This window comes from Triticum urartu, chromosome 3, assembly GCF_003073215.2.
Source record: "Triticum urartu cultivar G1812 chromosome 3, Tu2.1, whole genome shotgun sequence".
Lineage (NCBI taxonomy): Eukaryota > Viridiplantae > Streptophyta > Magnoliopsida > Poales > Poaceae > Triticum > Triticum urartu.
Window position 1 is genome coordinate 636,734,653 of NC_053024.1, and position 24,302 is coordinate 636,758,954.

Consider the following 24,302-nt stretch of genomic DNA (forward strand, 5'->3'; position numbering starts at 1 on the left):
GGCACGATAAACTCATCGTTGCCGAGGCTCGCCTCGTCTTCAGAGAGAGGCATGTAATTGTCCTCCTCCGGTTCTCCATCTGTTGCCCGCTCTGGAGGGCTAGCTTGTTCGTCCTCCGGCTCTACATCGTGCTGGAGGGGATTGTTGTTGTCTTCGGCACTTGTGACGCCCCTGATTCAATCGTACACTAATCATACACGCAAACGTGTACGATCAATATCAGGGACCCACGGGAAGATATCACAACACAACTCTACAAATAAAATAAGTCATACAAGCATCATATTACAAGCCATGGGCCTCAAGGGCTCGAATACAAGAGCTCGATCATAGACGAGTCAGCGGAAGCAACAATATCTGAGTACAGACATAAATTAAACAAGTTGCCATAAGATGATTAGCACAAACTGGGATACAGATCGAAAGAGGCGCAGGCCTCCTGCCTGGGATCCTCCTAAACTACTCCTGGTCGTTGTCAACGGGTTGCACGTAGTAGTAGGCACCTCCCTAGTAGTAGTAGTCGTCATCGACAGTGGCGTCTGGCTCCTGGGCTCCATCGTCTGGTCGCAGCAATCAGGTATAGGAAGGGTAAAAGGGGGAACAAAGCAACCGTGAGTACTCATCCAAAGTACTCGCAAACAAGGATCTACACTACATATGCATGGGTATCTGTGTAAAGGGGCAATATCGATGGACTGAACTGCAGAATGCCAGAATAAGAGGGGGATAGCTAGTCCTGTCGAAGACTACGCTTCAGGCCACCTCCATCTTGCAGCATGTAGAAGAGAGAAGATGGTAAGTTCACCAAGTAGCATCGTATAGCATAATCCTACCCAGCGATCCTCTCCTCATCGCCCTGTTAGAGAGCGACCACCGGGTTGCATATGGCACTTGGAAGGGTGTGCTTTATTAAGTATCCAGTTCTAGTTGTCATAAGGTCAAGGTACAACTCCAAGTCGTCCTGTTACCGAAGATCACGTCTATTCGAATAGATAAACTTCCCTGCAGGGGTGCACCACATTTCCCAACACGCTTGATCCCCTTTGTTCGGACACACTTTTCTGGGTCATGCCCGGCCTCGGAAGATCAACACGTCGTAGCCCTACCTAGGCACAATAGAGAGGTCAGCACGCCGGTCTAAATCCTATGGTGCAGGGGTCTGGGCCCGTCGCCCATTGCACACCTGCACGTTGCGAGGGCGGCCGGAAGCAGACCTAGCCTAGCAGGCATTCCAGTCCAATCCGGCGCGCGCTGCTCAGTCGCTGACGTCACGAAGGCTTTGGCTGATACCACGACATCGGGTGCCCATAACTGTCCCTGCGTAGATGGTTAGTGCGTATAGGCCAGTGGCCAGACTCAGATCAAATACCAAGATCTCATTAAATGTGTTATCTTGAAAAAAACCGCGAACGCCGACCAGGGCCAGGCCCACCTCTCTCCTAGGTGGTCTCAACCTGCCCTGTCGCTCCGCCACAAAGTATTAGTCTGGGGCCGTCGGGAACCCAGGCCCACCTCTATCGGGATGGAGCCACCTGCCCCTTCAGCCCCCATCTCCGAACATTATCATAAGTAATGTAACAGTATAAAGTATATAGCCTATGCCCGTGATCACCTCCCGAGTGATCACGGTCCAGTAGTATAGCAATGGCAGACGTACTAGAATGTAGGGCCACTGATGAAGTGCTAGCAACCTATACTAAGCATGTAGGATTGCAGGTAAGGTATCAACAGTTGTAGCAACAATGACATGCTATGCATCAGGATAGGATTAATGAAAGCAGTAACATGCTACACTACTCTAATGCAAGCAGTATAGAGAAGAATAGGCGATATCTGGTGATCAAGGGGGGGGGCTTGCCTGGTTGCTCTGGTAAGAGAGATGGGTCGTCAACGCCATAGTCGTACTGGGTAGCAGCGGCGTTGGTCTTGGTGTCTAGTGAGAGAAGAGGGGGGAAGAAACAATAAATATAATGCAAACAAATGCATGACGATGCATGACATGAAAAAGCGTGATGCTAGGTGTGCCCTAACGCGGTAAGAGGTGGTACCGGTGAACGGAGGAAACATCCTGGAAAATATCCCGGTGTTTCGCATTTTCGGACAGACGAACCGGAGGGGAAAAGTTGCATGTTCGCTATGCTAGGGATGCGTGGCGGACGAACGGGTTGCGTATCCGGATTCGTCTCGTCGTTTTGAGCAACTTTCATGTAGAAAGTATTTTCATCTGAGCTATGGTTTATTTTATATGATTTTCTAAAGCTTTAAATCATTTTTAGAATTTATTTAATTAATTTAATCCAGCATTATCCAGAATAGTGCGCGCAGACGTCAGCATGACGTCAGCAGTCAATAGGGGTTGACTTAGTCAAACTGACAGATGGGTCCCGCATGTCATACACTCCTAGTTAATTAACATTAATTAATTAGGTTAATTAGGCTAACCTAATCAGGATTAATTAAGTTAATTAATTCTTTAATTAATTAATTAACATTATAATTACTTTATATTATTTATTTATTTATTTATATATTATTATTATTATTTACATTTTTCTGGGGCTGGGCCCCCATGTCATAGGGCCAGAGGCCTAGCGGGCACAGGTGGGTTACGGGCGCTGGCCCGCCCAGGTCAACAAGGGGCCTGAGATGACAGGGGCGAGACCACGCCGAGGCGGGGTGGGACGTCGGGCCGGCGTGGGCGACGGCAAGCGGCAGCGGTAGGGGGCGGCCCCGGAAGGAGCGGCACCAGCAGGCAACGCAAGCGGGGGTGCCGAGGCTTAGCACGTGCGCGTGGGAGTGGCCAGTCCGAGCGTGGTCGCGGCCAAGCACGGGCGTGGGGGTGAGCGGGGTCGAGCGGGGAGTGGCCGTGGTCGGATCGGCCAGTTCGAGCACGGGGCGCGGCCAGATGCGGCGCGAGCGCGCGGCCAGGGTGAGCGGTGGTTCGGCGGTGAGGGGCGGTTCGGCAGGAGGCGCGGCCGAATGGGCGAGCACGCGCGCGCAGCGGGATGCAGGGGAACGGCGTGGCGCGGCAGCAGGAGCCGGGGATGGCCACGACGAGCGCGGCGCTGTGGGTGGAAGGGTGCGGCGATGCGGGGACGTGCGCACGCGGCGGAGCAGCAGCAGTCTGCTGGAGAGGAGCGGGGTAGGGAGGCGGAGGGAGGCCGTGGTCTCACCGAGATTGTAGGGCTCGGGGCAATGGGGCACGGGGAGGAGGTCGAGGAAGACGGCAACGGTCAAGGGGAGGCGGTCCGGCGACGGGCGCGACATCGAGGTGGCCGTTGAGGAAGAGGGTGAGGTGGTGGCGCCGGCTGGGGCCCTAGGCGTCGTTGGACAGCGACGGGCGGGCGCAGGGCGTCGGGCTCGTGGGTGATGGGATCGGGGTGGCGTGCGTTGGGGCGCCCCCAATCCAGATCGCGGGGGGGGGGGGGGGGGGGGGGGGGGGGGGTGGGGGATGGTGGGGGGTGAGGGGAGAACGAGGGGAACTGGGGATCAGATGAGGATTAGGGTTCGGGGAGGTGGCCTTGTAGGCCAGAGAGGGTGGGTTGGGCCGGCCGATTGGCTAGCTGGGCCGGTTGGCCCAACGTGGGGGGTGGGGAGTTGTGTCTTTCCCTTTTTTTGTTTTTTTGTCTTTCAAATTGTTTTATTTTTTTTAAATTATATAGTTAGCACCTAAATTAGTAATAGGAGTTATACCACCCCATAATTATTTTTATAGTTATAAAAAGTGGTTTTCAATAATTTAGTCATTAAGAGATGTTTAAATAATTGTTTCAACTATGTTTTACTTATCTTAGAGCATTTAATTATTTTATAAAATGTGGTTTCTTCACCAAATTAATGTATGGATTATTTTTCGCAAAACGAACATTTTAGTTTCAATGTTTGAAAACTTTTAATGTTTGCCATTAACTCAAAATTCGAATTTGAATCGTTTTGAACTAACGCGGGATTAGCAACAGTAATCGGGGTGACGTGGCATCATTAGCAGGGTATTACTGTAGCTTAAATATCCGAGCGTCACTATTCTCCTCCACTACAAGAAATCTCGTCCCGAGATTTAAGAGGGGAAAGGAGGGGAAGGGATTTGGTTACGAAATTCTAACGAGCGTCATCAATCTTGGTTGCTCTTCTTGAAGCGGTCGATCCATTATGATGGTGCCTTCATTTCTCTGCTTCAGGTCATGATGATGTAGTCGTCATCCTTTCTTTGGGAACCCCTTCATACTTACGAAGAATAAATGGTGGGTTTGTTCCGGGAGAACGGAGCTCTGCAAGGTTGACTATCTGGTAGCTAACATCGGGGACGGTGGCAGAAAGTAACTCTCGAACTAAAACTTAAGAAAATATCGAGATTAAAGTAAGGAGGTACCCCGAGAAGTTTCAAGCAGGTAGGCAATCATTCGATGCCTGAAGCAACATGTTAAAGGTGTCCAGAGCAACGAGAATAAGTATTGCGTTTGATATCAGAATAGATTACTGGGAAAGTGACCCCGTGAATTACATACGAAGTCAAGCGCGAGGAATAACTTTGGCAACAGGGGTGTACAAGAGAGCCAGGTTTTGATCCTGTCGAACTTGTGGGTTATGGGCCCACCATGTGGGTTAAAAGTAGAAGGAGTGGTGACATCTTGCATGATCATGTAAGCAAGGCATGTCAGGGGATAGCCTGTTAGTTATGTCGGCAACAACATCGGTACCAAGGGCGAGGGACGAAGAGAACCACTTTCCTGCTCGTTGAACGAGGCGGACCAATAGGCAAAGTTCTCGTCCATTGGTGGCTACCAGAATGTCATCAACAATAGTAACAGGGTCTTACTAACAGGATTGTACACCGAGGTGTTTACATAAGCAGGAGAATATTACTGCTTAGATCATATAGATCACAAGAAAGGTTAAACCAAACAATGGAAAGGAAAAATATGATTATCAGATTAAACAGAACAATAGAAAGGAAAATGTGTTTAAACACATATTTCAAGGGTATATCCTTCCCAAGGACAAGCAGAGCATGATATCCATGACAGGATATAATGTAGAAAACTCTTTAGGTAAGGAGAGAGAAATTTCATGACATTACCCATACAATGGTGTTTGGATAATTGATAAAGAAAAGTTTAGCGTTGTGGTTCACATGTTCTTATTGAAAACCGGAGTACCACAGACATGCTTCGAGATAGCATTGACATGGTCTGCAAGCAAGGATCGAACTCGGATACACAAAGGATTCATTGGAACAACAAATAGAATAAGTCTTATGATCTACTTATGGAAGAATGGTTAACCTTGCTAAATAGGAAACTGATAACAATAGGTCCTCCGGCTAGGTGTGCTAGGCATGACATCACCTTACCGATATATAAGGACCAATGTTATAACTCTTGGAAATATGTCCCAACCATCATATCCGACTGAGATTCATATCTGATTGGTGTCAGGATAACTCAGACTCGGGATGCCTGAGAAGAAAGGTGCAACACAAATTGTCGAGATGACATTGTAAGATTCTCGGGAATTGAACTATGGAAGCGAGTTCTGAAACAAGAGTTAATCATTAAACCAAGGAGAGGATAAGGAGGTGGCTGATGGACTCAGTGAAAATTCATCGAGATTTCCAGAAGATGGATTTCCTCAATCATGGGAACAAGGAGATAACAGCTGTCAAATCAAATGATATAATGATGTATGCTGGAGGAAAAACATACATAATTAAACATTGGTTGAATGGTGCACCCGAAATATGGGCTGGGTTGCACGATCAATGTTAGAATGGTGACTCGATGACGAAACTATCGGCCATTCACTTTGAAACAACAGGGTTGCTAGAGATATTAAATTCTCATAACAGAGTTCACTCAACACGGGGGAGAGAAAGAATGGTGATGGCGAGAAGCATCACTTCATCAAGAATTTCTTAAGAGGTGGTGAAATTCTCACGACATTCTTAGCATAATAGATGGTAATACTCCAAGGTAAAGAAAAAATGCTGGATAGAAGGATCTCAAGGTATAACATGAAACACGAACAAGTTTGTGTTGAACGGAAGGCAATAAAGTGGTCGATGATAACACAAATCATCGAGGGGCAAAGATGGTATTTCCCATCATGAATTTGATTGATATCCTGAAAGAAGTCAAAATGTTGATGATGATCACGACAAATTTTGTCGAGATATTTCATGAAGATGTAATCGATCAGTGATGACATCAAGTCAAAGGAATGATGAATCAAGAGGTTATTGGAACCACAGCTACGACACAAACTCGAAATCAAGCTTGTTGTCTAAGGTGAAAGGGTATGACGAGGAAGATCGACGTAAGCTTAACTATCGTCGCAAATTGGTGCTCCGAGAATAAGGACCAGGTAGCATAGTTAAAATCAGCACAATAATGATATATCCAATCTGACTAGGAATGATGTGATCGAGTTCAAACCCGTAAGCAATGATGGTTAATGAGAGTTGTTGAATCGTAGTGCGGACTCGATTCAGTTATCGGTGTTCTCGAGTGACTAATAACTCATAACCCGAGGAAAAATTGGAATTGGTGAGAAATAATTGTAGATGAAGAACTTATAAGGAGTTATGTAGTTCCATGATATTCTCGAGATACCAGAAGGTAAAATTCAAAGGTAGAGCAGAGTAGAGGGTGGACATGTTAACTGATCTGCAGAGGACAAGTACTTCATCCTATTTGAGAAATGGACTCAATGGAGAACAATCATGGTCGGAACTACGATTGCAAAGGATCAACTCACATATACCAGATGGTATTATATCAAGGAAATAGTTATTATTACAAGAAGCTTCCATGATAGGATCTGCATCATTTCCATGGGCATGAACACAAAGTTCAAGGTCGACTCCCACTTCTCCAATGCATAACCTTTCACTCACTTCTCATTTTCGAAGAAGTTGTAATATTGAAATTTTATCTGACATAACACTAGTAGAGTATGACCCGTAGTAGTTTCCGGGTCACATAGATTCGAAAAGGCATAGGTTCAACCCATCTGGGCCTCTTAGGAACATATACCACAAACTTCAGAGTAAATAATACAAGCTCAAAAGTAGAGCATTGATAACAAAGCAGATGATACAATTTACCAAAGGCATTATATACCCATGGAAAGGTTCTCAAGGTTAAAGAATATGAAGGACATCGCCAGATAATAATCCAACAAGGGGTCTTATGGTCTACAACGGAGCTGATGCGAGTATCGATACTCTATCAGAGGAACAAAGAATGCATGGAGATCAGATTATAGAAACAACTGACTAACTCAAAACTCAAGTGCAAAGGAATTATGAATTCCAAGACAAGGGATCAGAAGCAATGCTCTGATTAGGGATGGATAAGTTGAATAGCCTTAGAGGTACAATCGATGGCAATTTGATTGGTCGAGATCCAGCTCATGTCCAGAATGATGTCTGAATCGGAAGGATAACTTCCAGGGAACAACTGATGATTGTGTGCATTCACACACATGTTGAATCAAAAGGATCAGAATGACAATCACAAAGGTTTTTAAAATAAATTGCTAGACCAATGGAATTATCCGGAATGCAAGTATGCAAGAATTTCAAGAACAATAGGATGTCGATGATTTTCAGAAGAACGAATGGTATTCTGAAGACTTTTGTGAAATACATGAATCAATTGAGGATGAGCAGATACTCGATAGGTGCACAAAGTTATCCGTAGGGGTATTCAGGTGACAAGGAACTGCAAGGCAGTAAGCACAAAGTTTTCTCGGAGCAATTTAGAGAAGTACGGGGTATATTGTAATAACAAGATCAACTGGGAATAGAAGTAAGAACGATGGGTGTATGTATTTATCCATAGGGATATTTTGGTGGTACGGAATTGTAAATGCAACGGGCACAAAGTCTTGTGAGAACATCTAAGAGTATCTTCGGAATCTTCTGATGCAACACACGATCATCTGTAATAATGGGCTCTCCGGCTGGATGTGATCACGAGATCCTAATGTTAGAGTTAGCAAAATCTTTAACCCGAAGAGAAGAGAGATCAGAATCCCAGAGAATAGGTCGAGGAATAAAAGATCCTAATACCACCCAATGGCGACGTGGGCCCGTAAGGCACACAACCATGTTAGTAAAAAGTTTTGTAATGTCTAGACTCGACTTCGGCCAAGGAGTGTGGAAGGGGGATTCCTACAGGCAGTCGACTCTGATACCAACTTGTGACGCCCCCGATTCAATCATACACTAATCATACACGCAAACGTGTATGATCAATATCAGGGACTCACGGGAAGATATCACAACACAACTCTACAAATAAAATAAGTCATACAAGCATCATATTACAAGCCATGGGCCTCGAGGGCTCGAATACAAGAGCTCGATCATAGATGAGTCAGTGGAAGCAACAATATCTGAGTACAGACATAAATTAAACAAGTTGCCATAAGATGGCTAGCACAAACTTGGATACAGATCGAAAGAGGCGCAGGCCTCCTTCCTGGGATCCTCCTAAACTACTCCTGGTCGTCGTCAGCGGGTTGCACGTAGTAGTAGGCACCTCCCGAGTAGTAGTAGTCATCATCGACAGTGGCGTATGGCTCCTGGGCTCCATCGTCTGGTCGTAGCAATCGGGTATAGGAAGGGGAAAAGGGGGAACAAAGCAACCGTGAGTACTCATCCAAAGTACTCGCAAGCAAGGATCTACACTACATATGCATGGGTATCTGTAAAGGGGCAATATCAATGGACTGAACTGCAGAATGCCGGAATAAGAGGGGGATAGCTAGTCCTATCGAAGACTACGCTTCAGGCCACCTCCATCTTGCAGCATGTAGAAGAGAGAAGATGGTAAGTTCACCAAGTAACATCGTATAGCATAATCCTACCCGGCGATCCTCTCCTCGTCGCCCTGTTAGAGAGCGACCACCGGGTTGTATCTGGCAATTGGAAGGGTGTGTTTTATTAAGTATCCAGTTCTAGTTGTCATAAGGTCAAGGTACAACTCCAAGTCGTCCTGTTACTGAAGATCATGGCTATTCGTATAGATAAACTTCCCTGCAGGGGTGCACCACATTTCCCAACACGCTCGATCCCCTTTGTCCGGACACACTTTTCTGGGTCATTCCTGGCCTCGGAAGATCAACACGTCGCAGCCCTACCTAGGCACAATAGAGAGGTCAACACGCCGGTCTAAATCCTATGGCGCAGGGGTCTGGGCCCATCGCCCATTGCACACCTGCACGTTGCGAGGGCAGCCGGAAGCAGACCTAGCCTAGCAGGCGTTCCAGTCCAATCCGGCGCGCGCCACTCAGTCGCTGACGTCACGAAGGCTTTGGCTGATACCACGACGTCGAGTGCCCATAACTGTCCCCACGTAGATGATTAGTGTGTATAGGCTAGTGGCCAGACTCAGATCAAATACCAAGATCTCGTTAAACGTGTTATCTTGAAAAAACCACGAACGCCGACCAGGGCCAGGCCCACCTCTCCCCTAGGTGCTCTCAGCCTGCCCTGTCGCTCCGCCACAAAGTATCAGTCGGGGGCCGTCGGGAACCCAGGCCCACCTCTACCGGGATGGAACCACCTGCCCCTTCAGCCCCCATCTCCGAACATTATCATAAGTAATGTAATAGTATAAAGTATATAGCATATGCCCGTGATCACCTCCCGAGTGATCACTGCCCAGTAGTATAGCAATGGCAGACGTACTAGAATGTAGGGCCACTGATGAAGTGCTAGCAACCTATACTAAGCATGTAGGATTGCAGGTAAGGTATCAACAGTTGTAGCAACAATGACAGGCTATGCATCAGGATAGGATTAACGAAAGCAGTAACATGCTACACTACTCTAATGCAAGCAGTATAGAGAAGAATAGGCGATATCGGGTGATCAAGGGGGGGCTTGCCTGGTTGCTCTGGCAAGAGAGAGGGGTCGTCAACGCCGTAGTCATACTGGGTAGCAGCGGCGTCGGTCTCGGTGTCTAGCGAGAGAAGAGGGGGGAAGAAACAATAAATATAATGCAAACAAATGCATGACGATGCATGACATGAAAAAGCATGATGCTGGGTGTGCCCTAACGCGGTAAGAGGTGGTACCGGTGAAGGGGGGAAACATCCGGGAAAATATCCCCGGTGTTTCACGTTTTCGGACAGACGAACCGGAGGGGAAAAGTTGCGTGTTTGCTATGCTAGGGACGCGTGGCGGACGAACGGGTTGCGTATCCGGATTTGTCTCGTCGTTCTGAGCAACTTTCATGTAGAAAGTATTTTCATCTGAGCTACGGTTTATTTTATATGATTTTCTAAAGTTTTAAATCATTTTTAGAATTTATTTAATTAATTTAATCCAACATTATCCAGAATAGTGCACGCTAACGTCAGCATGACGTCAGCACGTCAGTAGTCAATAGGGGTTGACTTAGTCAAACTGACAGATGGGTCCCACATGTCATACACTCCTAGCTAATTAACATTAATTAATTAGGTTAATTAGTTAATTAGGCTAACCTAATCAGGATTAATTAAGTTAATTAATTCTTTAATAAATTAATTAATTAACATTATATTTACTTTATATTATTTATTATTATTATTGTTTACATTTTTTGGGGGTTGGGCCCCACATGTCATAGGGCCAGAGGCCTAGCGGGCATAGGCGGGTTACGGGCGCTGGCCCGCCCAGGTCAACAGGGGGCTGGGCGCCAGCCACGGGCACGGCGACGCCGGTCACCTGAGGCGACAGGGGCGAGTCCACGGCGGGGCGGGGTGGGACGTCGGGCCGGCGTGGGCGGCAGCAAGCGGCGGCGGCAGGGGCGGCCCCGGGAGAAGCGGCACCAGCAGGCAACGCAAGCGGGGGGGCGAGGCTTAGCGCGTGCGCGGGGGGTGGCCAGTCCGAGCGTGGTCACGGCCAAGCGCGGGCGTGGGGGTGAGCGGGGTCGAGCGGGGAGTGGCCATGGTCGGATCGGCCAGTTCGAGCGCGGGGCGCGGCCAGATGCGGCGCGGGCGCGCGGCCAGGGCGAGCGGTGGTTCGGCGGTGAGGGGCGGTTCGGCGGGAGGCCCGGCCGGATGGGCGAGCACGTGCGCGCAGCGGGATGTAGGGGAACGGCGTGGCGCGGCAGCAGGAGTCGGGGATGGCGACGGCGAGCGCGGCGCTGCGGGTGGAAGGGTGCGGCGATGCGGGGACGTGCGCACACGGCGGAGCAGCAGCAGTCTGCTGGAGAGGAGCGGGGTTGGGAGGCGGAGGGAGGCCGTGGTCTCACCGGGATTGTAGGGCTCGGGGCAATGGGGAACGGGGAGGAGGTCGAGGAAGATGGCGACGGTCAGGGGAGGCGGTCCGGCGACGGGCGCGGCGTCGAGGTGGCCGTTGAGGAAAAGGGTGAGGTGGTGGCGCCGACGGGGGCCCTAGGCGTCGTTGGACGGCGACGGGCGGGCGCAGGGCATCGGGCTCGTGGGCTACGGGATCGGGGTGGCGTGCGTTGGGGCGCCCCCAATCCAGATCACGCGGGGGGGGGGGGGGGGGGGGGGGGGGGGGGGGGGGGGGGGGGGGGGGGGGGGGGGGGGGGGATCGTGGGGAGTGAGGGGAGAACGAGGGGAAGTGGGGATCGGATGAGGATTAGGGTTCGGGGAGGTGGCCTTGTAGATCAGAGAGGGTGGGTTGGGCCAGCCGATTGGCTAGCTGGGCCGGTTGGCCCAGCGTGGTGGGGGGGAGTTGTGTCTTTCCCTTTTTTTTGTTTTTTGTCTTTCAAATTGTTTTATTTTTTTAAAATCATATAGTTAGCACCTAAATTAGTAATAGGAGTTATACCACTCCCATAATTATTGTTGTAGTTTTAAAAAGTGGTTTTCAATAATTTAGTCATTAAGAGATGTTTAAATAATTGTTTCAACTATGTTTTACTTATCTTAGAGCATTTAATTATTTTATAAAATGTGGTTTCTTCACCAAATTAATGTATGGATTATTTGCCGCAAACCGAACATTTTAGTTTCAATGTTTGAAAACTTTTAATGTTTGCCATTAACTCAAATTTCGAATTTGAATCGTTTTGAACTAAAGCAGGATTAGCAACAGTAATCGGGGTGACGTGGCATCATTAGCAGGGTATTACTGTAGCTTAAATATCCGTGCGTCACAACACTATCCGGAGTGTTATTATCTCCTGTGTCGGTATCACTGCTCCTGCTGTGGCGGGACTTAGAGCGGCGCCGCTGACGTCAGTGCTTGGGTTGCTTCTTGGAGGGGTCATCCTCCGCTTTCTCGTCGCCATTGGCTTCTTTGGGGGTGTCCACCGTGTATATATCATATGAGGAGGTGGCGGTCTAGTGCCGTGAGGGCGTTGGACCCTGTTCGTCTCCGGCTTCATCGTCCATACCGTCGAAGTCTTCGGAGTCGAAGTCGAGCATGTCGGTTAAGTCATCGATAGTGGCTACTAAGCGGGTGGTGGGTGGGTAGCGAATTTCTTCGTCGTCCGTATCCCATTCTAGCCGAACATAGTTCGGCCAAGGTTCTCCTGACAGGGAGAGAGACCTTAATGAGTTTAGCACATCTCTGAAGGGCGAGTGCTGGAAGATATCCGTGGAGGTGAACTCCATGATCGGCGCCCAGTCGGATTCGACGGGCACGGATGTGAGCGGCTCGGAGTCCGTGGCCGGAGATGAATCCAGTGGTTCGGCGACGTGGCTCTCGTAAGGGGTGAAGTCAGTATCCGGCTCTATCGCCACTGAGAGTGCGGCCTCCATGGCGGAGTCCATCCTTCCACTCTCGGATGGCGCGACTTGCTCCGGATTAAAGGCCGGAGTAGTTGCGGATGTGATTTCCCGAACACTGTCCGACTGCAGAGTTACATCATGCTCGTCGCGACTGTGCGACACGTCCAGCATGGGCTTGAATCCGTCGAAGATCAAGTCTCCGCGGATATCGGTTGTGTAGTTCAAGTTTCCAAATCTTACCTGATGGCCAGGGGCACAGCTCTCAATCTGCTCCAGATGGCCAAGTGAATTGGCCCGCAGTGCAAAGCCGCCGAATATGAAGATCTGTCAGGGGAGGAAAGCCTCACCCCGGACCGCATCGCTAGCGATGATCGAAGGAGCCATCAAGCCTTATGATGACGACACAGAGGAACTCTCAATGAACGCACCAATGTCGGTGTCAAAACCGGCGGATCTCGGGTAGGGGGTCCCGAACTGTGCGTCTGATACGTCTCCAACGTATCTATAATTTTTGATTGCTCCATGCTATATTATCTACTGTTTTGGACCATACTGGGCTTTATTTTCCACTTATATATTATTTTTGGGACTAACCTATTAACCGGAGGCCCAGCCCAGAATTGCTGTTTTTTGCCTATTTCAGTGTTTTGGATAAACGGAATGTCAAACGGAGTCCAAACGGAATATAATCTTCGGGAACGTGATTTTCTCACCGAACGTGATCCAGGAGACTTGGACCCTACTGCAAGGGATCAAAGAGGAGATTACGAGGGTGGGGGGCGCCCCCCCTAGGGCACGCCCCCCTGCCTCGTGGGCCCCTCGGTGCTCCACCGACGTACTCCTTCCTCCTATATATACACACGTACCCCCAAACGATCAGAACGGGAGCCAAAAACCTAATTCCACCGCCGCAACTTTCTGTATCCACGAGATCCCATCTTGGGGCCTGTTCCAGAGCTCCGCCGGAAGAGGGCCGTCATCACGGAGGGCTTCTACATCATCATAGCCTCTCCGATGAAGTGTGAGTAGTTTACCTCAGACCTTCGGGTCCATAGTTAGTAGCTAGATGGCTTCTTCTCTCTCTTTGAATCTCAATACAAAGTTCTCCCCCTCTCTTGTGGAGATCTATTCGATGTAATCTTCTTTTTGCGGTGTGTTTGTTGAGACCGATGAATTGTGGGTTTATGATCAAGTCTATCTATGAATAATATTTGTATCTTCTCTGAATTCTTTTACGTATGATTGGTTATCTTTGCAAGTCTCTTCAAATTATCCGTTTGGTTTGGCCAACTAGATTGGTATTTCTTGCCATGGGAGAAGTGCTTAGCTTTGGGTTCGATCTTGCGGTGTCCTTACCCAGTGACAGAAGGGGCAGCAAGGCACATATTGCATCGTTGCCATCGAGGATAACAAGATGGGGTTTATTTCATATTGCATGAATTTATCTCTCTACATCATGTCATCTTGCTTAAGGCATTACTCTGTTTTAACTTAATACTCTAGATGCATGCTGGATAGCGGTCGATGAGTGGAGTAATAGTAGTAGATGCAGAATCATTTCGATCTACTTGTCACGGACATGATGCCTATATACATGATCATGCCTAGATATTCTCATAACTATGCTCAATTCTATCAATTGCTCAACAGTAATTTGTTCACCCACCGTAGAATACTTATGCTCTTGAGAGAAGCCACTAGTGAAACCTATGGCCCCCGGGTCTATTCTCATCATATCAATCTCTCCATCACCTTAATATTATTTTGCTTTTTACTTTGCCTTTACTTTTTTACTTTGAATATTTATATCAAAAATCAAAAATACCAAAAATGTTATATATATATATATATCAAATCTCACTCTCGTAAGTGACCGTGAAGGGCTTGACAACCCCTAATCGCGTTGGTTGCGAGTAGCTATCGCTTTGTGCAGGTATGAGGGACTTGAGCGTGGGCTCCTACTGGATTGATACCTTGGTTCTCAAAAACTAAGGGAAATACTTACGCTACTCTGCTGCATCATCCCTTCCTCTTCGGGAAAACCAACGCAAGCTCAAGATGTAGCAAGAAGGATTTCTGGCGCTGTTGCCGGGGAGTCTACGCAAAAAGTCAATATACCAAGTACCCATCACAATCCCTATCTCTCGCATTACATTATTTGCCATTTGCCTCTCGTTTTCCTCTCTCCCCAATTCACCCTTGCCGTTTTATTCGCCCTCCCTCCCTATTTGCCTCTTTTTGCCCGTTTGCTTTTGTTTGCTTGTGTGTTAGATTGCTTGTTTGTCGCGATGGCTCAAGATACTACCAAATTGTGTGACTTCACCAATACCAATAATAATGATTTCCTTAGCACTCCGATTGCTCCTCTTACCGATGCTGAATCTTGTGAAATTAATACTGCTTTGTCGAATCTTGTTATGAAAGATCAATTCGCTGGCATTCCTAGTGAAGATGCCGCTACTCATCTGAATAGCTTCGTTCATTTATGTGATATGCAAAAGAAAAAAGATGTCAATAATGATGTCATTAAATTGAAGCTATTTCCTTTTTCGCTTAGAGATCGTGCTAAAGCTTGGTTTTCGTCTTTGCCTAAGAATAGTATTGATTCATGGAACAAGTGCAAAGATGCTTTTATCTCTAAGTATTTTCCTCCCGCTAAGATCATCTCTCTTAGAAACGATATAATGAACTTTAAACAACTTGATCATGAACATGTTGCACAAGCTTGGGAGAGAATGAAATTAATGATACGTAATTGCCCTACTCATGGTTTGAATTTGTGGATGATTATACAAAATTTTTATGCCGGATAGAATTTTGCTTCTAGAAATCTTTTAGATTCGGCCGCGGGAGGCACTTTTATGGAAATCACTTTAGGAGATGCAACTAAACTCCTAGATAATATTATGATTAATTATTCTCAATGGCATACTGAAAGAACTTCTAATAAAAAAGTGCATGCGATAGAAGAAATTAATGTGTTGAGTGGAAAGATGGATGAACTTATGAAATTATTTGCTACTAAGAGTGTTTCTTCTGATCCTAATGATATGCCTTTGTCTACTTTGATTGAGAATAACAATGAATCTATGGATGTGAATTTTGTTGGTAGGAATATTTTTGGTAACAACGCTTATAGAGGGAATTTTAATCCTAGGACATATCCTAGTAATCCTTCTAGTAATTATGGGAATGCTTACAACAACTCTTATGGAAATTATAATAAGATTCCCTCTGATTTTGAATCTAATATTAAAGAATTTATTTCTTCACAAAAGAATTGTAATGCTATGATTGAATAAAAATTGCTTAAGATTGATGATTTGGCTAGGAACGTTGATAGAATTGCTCTTGATGTTGATGCTTTGAAACTTAGATCTATTCCACCTAAGCATGATATCAATGAGTCTCTAAAAGCCATGATAATTTCAATTGACGAGTGTAAGGAAAGAACCTCTAGGATGCGTGCTTCCAAAGATGCCTTTATTAAAGCATGTTCTTCCAATACCTATGAAAATCAAGATGAAGATCTAAAAGTTATTGATGTGCCTCCTATTAAATCTTTATTTTACAATATGAATCTTTATGAAACTGAATATGATCTTCCTTTACCTAGAAGGCGTTCTAAAAATTCGGAGTGTTTAGATCTTAATGATGAAATTGATGAAAGTGGGATTGAAAGAAATAAAAATCCAGATGTTGCTAAACCCACTATATTGGATTTCAAGGAATTTAATTATGAAAGTTACTCTTTAATTGATTGTATTTCCTTGTTGTAATCCGTGCTAGATTCTCCACATGCTTATAGTCGAAATAAAGCCTTCACCGAACATATTGTTGATGCCTTGATGCAATCTTATGAAGAAAAACTTGAGTTGAAAGTTTCTATCCCTAGAAAACTCTATGATGAGTGGGAACCAACTATTAAAATTAAAATTAAAGATCATGAGTTTTATGCTTTGTGTGATTTGGGTGCTAGTGTCTCTACTATTCCCAAGACTTTGTGTGATTTACTAGATTTCCGTAATTTTGATGATTGCCCTCTAAACTTGCATCTTGGGGATTCCACTATTAAGAAACCTATGGGAAGAATTAATGATGTTCTTATTGTTGCAAATAGGAATTATGTGCCTGTAGATTTCATTGTTCTTGATATAGATTGCAATCCTTCTTGCCCTATTATTCTTGGTAGACCTTTCCTTAGAACGGTTGGTGCGATTATTGATATGAAGGAAGGGAATATTAGATTTCAATTTCCATTAAAAAAGGGCATGGAACACTTTCCAAGAAAGAAAATAAAATTACCATATGAAACCATCATGATAGCCACTTACGGATTGCCTACCAAAGATGGCAATACCTAGATCTATCCTTGCTTGTTATGCCTAGCTAGGGGCGTTAAACGATAGCGCTTGTTGGGAGGCAACCCAATTTTATTTTTATTCCTTGCTTTTTGCTCCTGTTAGTAATAAATAAATTATTTATCCTCTGTTTTGGTTGTGTTTTTTGTGTTTAATTAGTGTTTGTGCCAAGTAGAATCGTTGGGAAGACTTGGGGAAAGTCTTGTTGAACTTGCTGTAAAAAACAGAAACTTTAGCGCTCACGAGAACTACTGTAATTTTTATTTTAAGAGTGATATTTAGTTAATTATTTTTGCAGATGATTAATAGATAAATTCCTCACGTCCAGAAATTTATTTTAGGATTTTTGGGGTTCCAGATCTTGCGCTAGATACAGATTACTACAGACTGTTCTGTTTTTGACAGATTCTGTTTTTCGTGTGTTGTTTGCTTATTTTGATGAATCTATGGCTAGTGAAATAGTTTATAATGCATAGAGAAGTTGGAATACAGTAGGTTTAACACCAATATAAATAAAGAATGAGTTCATTACAGTACCTTGAAGTGGTCTTTTGTTTTCTTTCGCTAACGGAGCTCACGAGTTTTCTATCTTGAGTTTTGTGTTGTGCAGTTTTCAAGTTTTGAGTGAATTCTTTTGATGGATCATGGAACAAGGAGTGGCAAGAGCCTAAGCTTGGGGATGCCCATGGCACCCCCAAGATAATTCAAGGACACCAAAAAATCAAAGCTTGGGGATGCCCCGGAAGGCATCCCCTCTTTCGTCCACTTCCATCGGTAATTTACTTGGAGCTATATTTTTATTCACCAACATGATATGTGTTTTGCTTGGAGCGTCTTGTATTATTTGTGTCTTTGTGTTCTAGTATGCCACAAACATCCTTGCTGTACACACATTTTGAGAGAGCCATACATGAATTAAAATTTGATAGAATACTCTATGTGCTTCACTTATATCTTTTGAGCTAAGTAGTTTTGCTCTATGTGCTTCACTTATATCTTTTGAGCTAGATAATTTTGCTCTATGTGCTTCACTTAGATCTTTTAGAGCACGGTGGTGGATTCGTTTTAAAGAAACTATTGATCTCTCATGCTTAACTTAAATTAATTTGAGAATCTCTTAATAGCATGGTAATTTGCCTAATAATAATATGCTTGGTATTCAAGATTTGTGAAACTTTCTTTTGAGTGTGTTGAATACTAAGAAAATATTGAAGCATGATAATTGTTTTGAGATATGGAGGTGATAATATTAAAGTCATGCTAGTTGAGTAGTTGTGAATTTAAAGAATACTTGTTTTGAATTTTGTGATTCCCGTAGCATGCACGTATGGTCAACCGTTATGTGATGAAGTCGGAGCATGATTTATTTAGTGATTGTCTTCCTTATGAGTGGCGGTCGGGGACGAGCGATGGTCTTTTCCTACCAATATATTGTTGGGGATCGTAGCAGAAATTTAAAAAAGTCTACGCATCACCAAGATCAATTTATGGAGTCATCTAGCAACGAGGGAGAGAGGAGTGCATCTACATACCCTTGTAGATCGCTAAGCGGAAGCGTTCAAGTGAACGGGGTTGATGGAGTCGTACTCGTTGTGATCCAAATCACCGATGATCCTAGCGCCAAACGGACGGCACCTCCGCGTTCAACACACGTACGGAACGGAGACGTCTCCCGCGCCTTGATCCAGCAAGGAGGAAGGAGAGGTTGAGGAAGAGGGCTCCAACAGCAGCACGACGACGTGGTGGTGGTGGAGCTGCAGTACTCCGGTAGGGCTTCGCCAAGCTCTTGCAGAGGAGGAGAAGTGTTGGGGAGGGGAGGGGCTGCGCCAGGGAATTTTTTGTGCAGCCCTCCCCCTGCCCCTCTATTTATAGGGGAAGGAGGAAGGGGGCCGGCCCCCTCTAGATGAGATCTAGAGGGGGGGCGGCGGCCAAGGGGAGGGGGCTTGCCCCCCAAGCAAGGGGGCGCCCCCTTTAGGGTTTCCCCCCCAACCCTAGGCGCATGGGCCCAAGGGGGGGGATGCGGCCAGCCCATGTAGGGCTGGTTCCCTTTCCTCTACAGCCCATTAGGCCCTCCGAGAGAGGTGGCCCCTCCCGGTGGACCCCCGGAACCTCTCCGGTGGCCCCGGTACAATACCGATATGCCCCCGAACCTTTCCGGTGACCGTATGACAACTTCCTACATATAAATATTCACCTCCGGACCATTCCGGAACTCCTCGTGACGTCCGGGATCTCATCCGGGACTCCGAACAACATTCGGTAATCACATACAAGTCTTCCTAACAACCCTAGCGTCACCGAACCTTAAGTGTGTAGACCCTACGGGTTCGGGAGACATGCATACATGACCGAGACGACTCTCCGGTCAATAACCAACAGCGGGATCTGGATACCCATGTTGGCTCCCACATGCTCCATGATGATCTCATCGGATGAACCACGATGTCAAGGATTTAATCAATCCCGTATACAATTCCCTTTGTCTAGCGGTACGATACTTGCCCGAGATTAGATCGTCGGTATCCCGATACCTTGTTCAATCTCGTTACCGGAAAGTCTCTTTACTCGTTCCGTAACACATCATCCCGTGATCAACTGCTTGGTCACATTGTGCACATTATGATGATGTCCTACCGAGTGGGCCCAGAGATACCTCTGCGTTTACATGGAGTGACAAATCCCAGTCTCGATTCTTGCCAACCGAAAAGACACTTTCGGAGATACCTGTAGTGTACCTTTATAGCCACTTAGTTACGTTGTGACGTTAGGCACACCCAAAGTACTCCTACGGTATCCGGGAGTTGCACAATCTCATGGTCTAAGGAAATGATACTTGACATTAGAAAAGCTTTAGCAAACGAACTACACGATCTTGTGCTACGCTTAGGATTGGGTCTTGTCCATCACATCATTCTCCTAATGATGTGATCCCATTATCAACGACATCCAATGTCCATGGTCAGGAAACCTTAACCATCTATTGATCAACGAGCTAGTCAACTAGAGGCTTACTAGGGACATGGTGTTGTCTATGTATCCACACATGTATCTGAGTTTCCTATCAATACAATTCCAGCATGGATAATAAATGATTATCATGAACAATGAAATATGATATAATAATAACTAATTTATTATTGCCTCTAGGGCATATTTCCAACATCTATCCCCCTAGGAGCATGCGCATAATACTTTGCTTTGATAACTTCTAGATTTTTGCAATAAGTATATGAGTTCTTTATGACTAATGTTGAGTCCATGGATTATACGCACTCCCACCCTTCCACCCTTGATAGCCTCTCTAATACCGCGCACTTTTCGCCGGTATCATACACCTACCATATACCTTCCTCAAAACAGCCACCATACCTACCTATTATGGCATTTCCATAGCCATTCCGAGATATATTGCCATGCAACTTTCCACCATCTAGCTCATCATGACACATCCATCATTGTCATATTGCTTAGCATGATCATGTAGTTGACATAGTATTTGTGGCAAAGCCACCGTTTATAATTCTTTCATACTTGTCACTCTTGATTCATTGCATATCCCGGTACACCGCCAGAGGCATTCATATAGAGTCATACTTTGTTTTAGTATCGAGTTGTAATCATTGAGTTGTAAATAAATAGAAGTGTGATGATCATCATTCAATAGAGCATTGTCCCAAATAAAAAAAGAGAAAGGCTAAAGAAAAAAAGAAAGGCCCAAAAAAGGACAATGCTACTATCCTTTTTTCCACACTTGTGCTTCAAAGTAGCACCATGATATAGCGAGTCTCATATATTGTGCTTCAAAGTAGCACCATGTTCTTCATATAGAGAGTCTCATATGTTGTCACTTTCATATACTAGTGGGAATTTTACGTTATAGAACTTGGCTTGTATATTCCAATGATGGGCTTCCTCAAATTGCCCTAGGTCTTCGTGAGCAAGCAAGTTGGATGCACACCCACTAGTTTCTTTTGTTGAGCTTTCATACATTTATAGCTCTAGTGCATCCGTTGCATGGCAATCCCTACTCACTCACAATGATATCTATTGATGGGCGTCTCCATAGCCCGTTGATACGCCTAGTTGATGTGAGATTATCTTCTCCTTTTTGTCTTCTCCACAACCACCATTCTATTCCACCTATAGTGCTATATCCATGGCTCACGCTCATGTATTGCGTGAAAATTGAAAAAGTTTTGAAAAAGTTAGAGTATGAAACAATTGCTTGGCTTGTCATCGGGGTTGTGCATAATTTAAATACTTTGTGTGGGGAAGATGGAGCATAGCCAGACTATATGATTTTGTAGGGATAACTTTCTTTGGCCATGTTATTTTGAGAAGACATAATTGCTTTGTTAGTATGCTTGAAGTATTATTATTTTCTATGTCAATATAAAAATTTTGTCTTGAATCTTTCTAATCTGAATATTCATACCACAATTAAGAAGATTTGCATTGAAATTATGCCAAGTAGCACTCCGCATAAAAAATTCTCTTTTTTATCATTTACCTATTCGAGGACGAGCAGGAATTAAGCTTGGGGATGCCTGATACGTCTCCAACGTATCTATAATTTTTGATTGCTCCATGCTATATTATCTACTGTTTTGGACTATATTGGGCTTTATTTTCCACTTTTATATTATTTTTGGGACTAACCTATTAACCGGAGGCCCAGCCCAGAATTATTGTTTTTTGCCTATTTCAGTGTTTTGGATAAATGGAATATCAAACGGAGTCCAAACGGAATAAAATCTTCGGGAACGTGATTTTCTCACCGAACGTGATCCAGGAGACTTGGACCCTACTGCAAGGGATCAAAGAGGAGATCACGAGGGTGGGGGCGCCCCCCTGCCTCGTGGGCCCCTCGGTGCTCCACCGACGTACTCCTTCCTCCTATATATACACACACGTACCCCCAAATGATCAGAACGGGAGCCAAAAACCTAATTCCATCGCCGCAACTTTCTGTATCCACGAGATCCCATCTTGGGGCCTGTTCCGGAGCTCCGCCGGAAGATGACCGTCATCACAGAGGGCTTCTACATCATCATAGCCTCTCCGATGAAGTGTAAGTAGTTTACCTCAGACCTTCGGGTCCATAGTTAGTAGCCAGATGGCTTCTTCTCTCTCTTTGAATCTCAATACAAAGTTCTCCCCCTCTCTTGTGGAGATCTATTCGATGTAATCTTCTTTTTGTGATGTGTTTGTTGAGACCGATGAATTGTGGGTTTATGATCAAGTCTATCTATGAATAATATTTGAATCTTCTCTGAATTCTTTTACGTATGATTGGTTATCTTTGCAAGTCTCTTCGAATTATCCGTTTGGTTTGGCCAACTAGATTGGTAGTTCTTGCCATGGGAGAAGTGCTTAGCTTTGGGTTCGATCTTGCGGTGTCCTTACCCAGTGACAGAAGGGACAGCAAGGCACGTATTGTATCGTTGCCATCGAGGATAACAAGATGGGGTTTATTTCATATTGCATGAATTTATCTCTCTACATCATGTCATCTTGCTTAAGGCGTTACTCTGTTTTTAACTTAATACTCTAGATGCATGCTGGATAGCGGTCAATGAGTGGAATAATAGTAGTAGATGCAGAATCGTTTCGATTTACTTGTCACGGACGTGATGCCTATATACATGATCATGCCTGCATATTCTCATAACTATGCTCAATTCTGTCAATTGCTCAACAGTAATTTGTTCACCCACCGTAGAATACTTATGCTCTTGAGAGAAGCCACTAGTGAAACCTATGGCCCCCGGGTCTATTCTCATCATATCAATCTCCATCACTTTAATATTATTTTGCTTTTTACTTTGCCTTTACTTTTTTACTTTGCATCTTTATATGAAAAATACCAAAAATATTATATCTATCAGATCTCACTCTCGTAAGTGACCTGAAGGGCTTGACAACCCCTAATCGCGTTGGTTGCGAGTAGCTATCGCTTTGTGCAGGTACGAGGGACTTGAGCGTGGGCTCCTACTGGATTGATACCTTGGTTCTCAAAAACCGAGGGAAATACTTACGCTACTCTACTGCATCATCCCTTCCACTTCGGGGAAAACCAACGCAAGCTCAAGACGTAGCAGCGTCTAAGGCGTATGGTAACAGGAGGCAGGGGACACGATGTTTACCCAGGTTCGGACCCTCTTGATAGAGGTAATACCCTACGTCCTGCTTGATTGTTCTTGATGATATGAGTATTACAAGAGTTGATCTACCACGAGATCAGAGAGGCTAAACCCTAGAAGCTAGCCTATGGTATGATTTTATGTTGTCCTACGGACTAAAACCCTCTGGTTTATATAGACACCGGAGGGGGCTAGGGTTACACAAGGTCGGTTACAAAGGAGGAGATATCCATATCCGTATTGCCTAGCTTGCCTTCCACGCCAAGTAGAGTCCCATCCGGACACGGGACGAAGTCTTCAATCTCGTATCTTCATAGTCCAACAGTCTGGCCAAAGGATATAGTTCGGCTGTCCGGAGAGCCCCTAATCCAGGACTCCCTCAGGGCCAATTAAGCCTTCAAGATGGCCTCATATGAAAAAAAACGTTCTACACGAGTTGTATTTGTCTCGTCGAAACGGTCGATTTTGGTATAAAAATTGTTCCAATCTGAATTCGTATGAAAAAGTTAGAGCCATCGAAATGCAGCCCAGTCACGAGCCAGAAGTGGCGCGTCCCATCAGCCACGTATCTGGTGGATAGCGCGAATAGTAGCCTGTTTTGCGCGAGCGATTTGACCCTCAAGATGACCTCTGATCACAAAACGTTCAACATGAAAGTTGTTCGTCTCGTCGAAGCGGTCAAGACTGCTTTTGGGCTCGTTTCCATCCGAGGTCGTTTACCACCTCAAAAAAGACCCGGAAGGTGCAGCTAGTTTTAAACCGAACAATTTTGGAAAGTTCTGACAAAACCAATGCGGATTTGACTAGGGTTTTGGACATGAATCCAAGCCTTTTTCCTTGCACGGGAAGTCCAGCCGCCTCATGTATACCTAAGGGGTGACGGTTGATTGAACAACACAGAATCACAAAACCCATCTACAAACTTTCATCTCCTACCCTAGTTTAATGCTTCTCATTCATCAGTGTTCTTTGCTTTGGAGAGCTTCGATCTACGAAGTCCTAGGTGCGGGTGAACCGACCTAGGGCAGCCCATCACCGCCGTGCGTCCAGACGAGGTCTCTCCTGGCCGCATGGGGTTTCGGGTCTTCAAAAGAGTTCGTTG

General features: G+C 45.4%; 1 pseudogene; it reads right to left on the reverse strand.

Moving 5' to 3' along the window:
- LOC125547067 overlaps positions 1–3,267 on the reverse strand; it is a 35,767-nt pseudogene extending 32,500 nt beyond the window's left edge.
- Positions 3,268–24,302: the final 21,035 nt, after the last annotated feature.